Here is a 6,941-nt window from a genome sequence, read left to right on the forward strand (position 1 = left end):
AAGATATGCCAAAATTCAATGTCACACTGCCTAAGGGCAAAAATTGTAAAAATGAATTTTCTTGAGCATCAGGCTCACTCCCATGCAAATTGTAAATTCAAAGTGCAATTGATTATGTGTGGTTGTGTGAGTGAGTTTTAAAAAATAGATAGTTTGACAGGTTGTAGGACCTTGAACGCAAATATCAAGAGAACGGATGACAAGCATTATAGAAAATTAGGCCCTGCCCAAGGTCCAAAAGAAAAAAAGAAAACTTCATATATAAGGTGAAAGACCTTATTGTAAAGACATTCCACAATAATGCAACCTAAGCTTATCTTTTTCTCTACCACTATTTTGGTTTTCCATCTTTGAAGCGATCAGTGCATGCAAGCCTTCTATGAAGTAAGGAGGAGGTTCTTGGGAGGACCTATGAGCTAGTTCTTGGCTTCCTATTGTCTACTTCTCCATCTTTTCTCCTCACCTTCTTGGGATTCCTTCCTAGTTTGAGAGATAGAGGGATAGAGTTTTTGTTGCAACAAAGGCAAAGAGCTTGAGAGAGAGAGAGAGAGTGTAGGGCTCATGAGGAGTCATTGGAGCTTCAGAGCTCACAATGGATATCTAGAGTACAATGTGGTGAGTTCCTTCGACCCACGAGTACTCTTTTATGTTATTCTTCTTACTTGGTGGGCAGTGGGGGGTAGTAATCCAAAGCTAGTCGAATGAGGGAAATTAGATTGTAGAAGAGCTTTTAGGGTGAGAGACTACAAGAAAACTTTGCTTGGGAGGGTGCATGAACAAAATGTGTTTCCCTTTTAAATTTGGCAAGTAGAAATTTGAGCCTACAACTGTATTATAGTATAGATGTTTGTTAATGATTATTGAAGCTCCCACCAATTCTAATAGTGCACCTCTTCATGATTGATGAATGCCATTTTTCTTATATCCTCATCTCAATACCCCCCATCCCTAAGTTACTAAATGCACTCCCCCTTGGCAAACCTATACTCTTATTGAGGCACTATTTGTCCTATGTCAGTTTTGATGGCTTGTCTTAGAATTTGGAGCTTTCTTTTGAGCTCCTCAATAGGGTCATCTTCACTTGGGTTCGTAAAATAGGTAAAGGTTTGAGAGAAATCCCTTTATCGTATCTAAATCAATCTTTATACCAACCTTGATTTTTCCTTAGCTAAATCCCTCATGACTTGCCTTTGCCAATTTGACTTCTAATTTGTAGACAATTCCTAATCTCTACTCATATGTCTACTCAAGTTTTTGTTTGGCCTACTCAAACCCTACAACTTGTGGTTAGGGTGTTTAAGGCCTCTATGCCTTACTTCTTATCTTGCTTTAATTTTTTATTCTCTATTGTTAGCTAAGGTACTTCCTCTTTCAACCAATCTTGGGTGTGACTCCTTTGACTTTGATTTTCCTACTCAACGTGATTTTTCTCCTTCCTTAGTTGCTCTATCACTTGGAATTGAGCCATCCTTCTCCAAGGCTACCACTGCAAACTTTTCTTCTTATTATTTTGATCCTTTTGCTTCTCCAATTCTTTGAGTATGTTATCAAATTCATGGGTTGGAGGAAGAGTTAGGACTAGTAGCACAATAGAGCATTCCTCAATCCTTAGGAGGCAGTTCCATTGACTATCTTGGTGGGGGTCATATGGCATTGATGGGTTCCTTCCGTTTGCCTTCTATAAGCTTAGGTGAGTCCCCATTCATTAGGCTTTTGTACTTCTCTACATGCTTACTAGATCTAGCTTCTTTAGGTGGTGTGTGATGTCTTGTATCCATGATGGCTAGCTCCTTAGCTAGGTTCAGCATCTCTATTGAAGCTCTAGCTTTCATTCTTAACTCTTTTTTTTCTTCTTCTCTTTTGAACCTAGCTTGTTACTTCTCTTCTTCTTTTTTAGAATCCTTTGTGGCTCTTCCTATACAACCTCATCTTCTATTGAATTAGTTTCATATTCTATGGTTCCTTTCTTGGTGGTATCTTTCTTTTGTTCCTCCTTGTTTTTGGAAGTCATAGACTTCCCATTCTCTTGTTTTGTGGTTGATGGACTCTCCCCTATTTGGGTCTTTCGGGTCCTCTCCTATTGGATTGCTTCCAAATCAAGTCTTTGGGTTTCTTTAGTGCTTTTCTTCCTTTTCTTTTTCTCTAGCTTCTTTTGGCTTAATCTCTAGACTATTTATGTTTGGGGCTTTATGGGTTTGGTCCACATTACTTTTTGTTTGCTTGACATTGTTTTGTCAAGAAGCTGGATGTCTTCTTGCTGTCCTTTTGGTACATTGCAAGTTTCTTTTAAGTCTCTTCATACTTTGTGGCTATCTCTTTTAGTTCTCTCTAAAGCTATAGGTTTTTATAATCATGGTGCATTGGGTTGGATTCTCATTCCATATTTGACGCCCCTCTAATCATTGAGAATGCCTCTTGTATTGAGGATGTAGTTGCTCCTTCCTCTACCTTCAACATAGGAACTTTGACTGCCTTGTGATCATTTGTGGCCTCTTTAATGGTGGCCAATAAAATTTCTCCAAATCCCACAATGGATGCTTTTCTATTTTTTTTAAAAAACTTGTAATTGGAAGGTTATCTGGTTGCATTTGTTTTGTATGTTAACTTGAAGGTTGTCAATCCGATTTATGGACTATGTAGTATGCCCACAAGGCTGCCATAAGCTTGTTGTCCTAGTCACTTTGAGAGGCCGAGACTAGTTATTGATTATAATTTTATTAGTTACTTTATCTTGATGATTCACTTGAAGGTAATAAGGTGATAACTTTCTACGAACGACCATGAAGATGGACAATAGATGCATAATCACCTCATTGATGAAGTAAGTGCCTTGGTTGTTCATTATCTCAATGGGGCGACCAAATCTAGAAATGGCATGCTCCCATAAGAGCTTATCCATTGGTCATGGCATCATTTTCTCGAGTGGTCCTTGCCTCAACCTACTTTGTTAGACAATCTTGTCATGAAGGTTCAAGGATTGGATTTGAGCTTCTTCCACGACATTGATGCTTGTTGCCCAACATTGATAGAGGTAATATTCTTGTTGCCAAGATCTAGATCTGAGTCAAGCAAGTGCTTGAGCCATTGAAGCTTGATTTGGGATTGCAATGGTATATTTTTGGATTGGTTTGAGTGGTCATTTATAGTTGGGTTTTAATTAAAATAGCTTGGATATGGATGCTTGGAACAGATCTTAGCAATGGTTTTGATGTATGTAAGCATAGGGACTACTTGTTTTCAAAAACGAGGGAGTTCAAGCAAGGGGTCTGCTTCAATCTCCCAAGTTTGTATTGCACATAGATTTTGATGAAATTTTAATCTTAGAGGATTTTCCATGCTTATTTATGCTCACTTTGCAAAGATTATGTAGGTTGAATTTGATTTGGGAATGCAATTTGCATGTATTTTGGTGTAAGGTGGGTGGTGGCTATTTTATGTGGCTTAGAAGATAACTAGAATACTTGGAATGACTTGCAAAAAATTCATCTTTGCATATGATGAAATATAATTTCTACATCAATATATTAGTTTGATGGATAGCTATTGTTAGCTTTGTGGGACACTCATTGTAGTCTATTAGTTTATTTTGAGCTCGTAATTGGTTAGATCTTGCTGTTTTTGGTATGTAAGCATACTTTTATCATTATGGATTCCTAATCAAGTTTAGACAATGTATTGTTCAATATTGAATAGCTTGATGATACAAACTTTTGATATTAGAAAGAGTAAATATATAATGCATTAGTCTAGAAGAAGCAAATGTAGTGGGATTAAGCTTAAGGACATAGATATAGATCATTAGGGGGAGTATGAACTAAAAAAGTGCCCTTTAGCTTAAGAGCCCCTTAAGAGTTAATGAATCTCCTAATGATAAGATATTTGAGGTGGATTAATGAGAGAAGGGATAGTGCGCACATTTTATCCACTCACCTTTCCACCTTTGACTAACAAGCATGGTTTGTGAGAAAAGCTAGTGGTTTTGGCACTATGATGTAAGAGATGATCCCTTGTGCAATGATGATTCTTAAAGGAATATTCATATTTCAAATTTGAAAGGGAAGCATTTTCAATAGTAAAGAGTTTTGATTTATAACTACACAATTGCCAAGAATCGTGGCGCTATTGGCACGTGGAAATAGATGCATCACTATTCGCCGACCATGAGACGTTTATTTATTATATACTTCAATTAAAAATGGTAATTATGAAATGTTGTGTATGGGTTTTGATCTAGTGATCTTTGCCACATAGCCCTATGTCTCTACCACTAGGCTAAGTAGCCATTGGTGAGATGATATGTTAAACAATGTATAATAAACTCAATTTTTTTTGCTTTTGAAAATAGAAACCACCTTGCTATATGGCATCCAAGCTTAGGATTATAAAAATTAATTCTCCCCTATTCCATTTTTTATGAGGCCCTTTTGGAGTCCATATTTCCCCAAATGGTATGGGAGAACTTGGATGAGCTAGCTTGCTCTACTATTATATTACAACTCTCAAAGTCTATATATTTTAATGTGAAAGGCACAATAGATTAATATAGTGTATGAAAAAGAAAGTATAGTCTTGCAAGTTTATTGTCTAGAAAAACTCATTGATCTCCACATGGAGGAGGGGGACTTCGATGTCTAATCACGTAAATGATTTCAAAAGTATTGTTAGCCCTTGCTGAGGATTCAAATACTTTCAAGACTCCAATTAATAGCTCTGTATCCATAGGTGTTCTTACGAGTACTAATGTTAAGAGTGGCTTGCTCACCAAGGAGGTGAACAAAAAGAACAATGCAAGGTCAAAGACCTCTAGTGCACTTATTGTGATAGAAAGGTCAAATGAGAGGGGGAACTCTCATGAGAGAGGTAAATCAAGCAGCAAGTCACATAGTAAAAATGATGTAGAATGCTCCTTTTGTAACAAGAAGGGACACATAAAAAAGAATTTTTATAAGTAGAATAACAAGTAAAAAGGTTTGAAGGCAAATGAAGATTATGGAAAAGAGAAAAGCAAGGCAAAGACTGAGGAGATTAATTTATATCATGTTGATAATGGTGATGTTTATTATGTATCCTCTTTGGTGATATATTCTTGGTTGCCATGGATAATGACATGTCTTAGAACTAGCTTATGGATTCTATAGCATCATTTCATGTTATTCCACGTAGGAAGTAGTTCTCTACTTATGATGCTAGAAAGAGAGGGTGCACCCAACTATGCATGCAACATTGTTGGCATTGGGAATATAAATTTATCATTGCCAAATGGAGCTTCTTTTGTCTTGCAGGATGTATGGCCTCTTCCAAACTTGGCAAAAATTTTGATTAGTATATTTTAACTTGGTGATTGTTGTTATAGAGTGAAATTTGGTGATCATGTGTGGAACATTTGCAAGGGATCTCTTATTGTGGCCAAAGGGCCAATATCTAGTACTTTGCATCCTTTGCATGTTTTAGGTATTAAAGACCATGTTGTAATTATCATTGAATAATTATTTGTTTCTTTATTGCGTTGTCATTTAGGACATACATCAATCACATGAATGAAAGATTTGTATCATTTGACCTATCTTCCTTATTTAAATTTTGTGGATCTTGGTTTTTATGAGCATTGTCTCTTTTGGAAAGCAAACAAAAATAATGTATATGAGAGAGGTAGTGGGAGTAGAATATTAGAATGGATTGATTTGGTTCATATGTTCAAGTGGGCCAATGCCCACATTTTCATTGGGTGAAGCTTTGTACTTTGTCACCTTTATAGATAATGCCACAAGGAAGGTTTGGGCTTATCCTCTTCAAGGACTGATAATGGTGGAGAGTATAGCTTGCATGCCTTTACAAACTTTTTTGCAAGCCATGATATCAAGAGAGTTGATAGATCCTAAGAATCTTACTCAAAATGCTATGGTTAAGAAGCCATGATGTCATCTTTAAAGATGCATCAGTAGCCGATCAAAATTATTGGGGTATGTAGAGTGGTATTTTAATAGGATGGATAATCAATACATGTGCAAATTGTAGAACTATTTCACATGATATAGGGCTTGGACAGCCAGCAAATATTGAGGTGGGAGTGCCATCGAATGGTAGGCAATCCCGTGTCTTACAAGATAAATAGGTGGGATAGCCAAAGGCGCCCATTCAGCCAATTTTACAGAGGTCTATGAAGTTTCTAGATTGCAAAATACATATTCTTCATCTCTAGACTATGTTGTTGTGGTGAGCCTGCTTATTATGAAAATGTTATAATTAGTGATGATACTCATAAGTGGAAGAGGGCTATCGAGTTAGAGATGGATTCTTTGGAAAAGAATGCTATCTAGGAGTTGATTCCTTTTCTGCAAAAGGTAAATACCTATTATCATACAAGTGGGCCTACAAGTTAAACTATCTCCATTTGATGGTGGCCAAAGGAATCAAGCAAGAGAAGGAAATTGACTTTGATGATGTTCTCACCAGTAGTTGAGGTGTTAGAGAGGATATGGAATTGGTTCAAATGGATGTAAATATTGCTCTCTTGCATGGGACTTGAGTGAGGATATCTACATGCAATAGCTAAAGGGTTTTGTTTTGGAACATAAGGCATAGCCTTATGATTTTGATTCTTGATGTGAATGACATATTGATTGCTCCAAAGTCAATCATGGACATGGATGCTTTAAAGAAAAGGTTGCATAAAACATTTGACATGAAGGACCTAGGGAATGCTAGTCACATTCTTGGTATGCACATTATGCAAGATTGAGACAAAAAGATATTATACTTGTCCTAGAAGGAATATAGTGGGAAGGTATTGGAGTATTTGAATATGGAGAGGGGAAAGGCTATGAGTGTTCCATTGTCTACATATTTAAAACTTAGCAAACAAGATATCCCCAAGTCTAATGAATGGGAGGTTTAAATGGCCAAAGTTCTGTATGCATCCGCCATTGGTATATTGATCTGCA

Source organism: Lygodium microphyllum, chromosome 29 (genome assembly GCF_053477565.2).
Source record: "Lygodium microphyllum isolate KBCC chromosome 29, Lygodium_microphyllum_v1.1.10, whole genome shotgun sequence".
Lineage (NCBI taxonomy): Eukaryota > Viridiplantae > Streptophyta > Polypodiopsida > Schizaeales > Lygodiaceae > Lygodium > Lygodium microphyllum.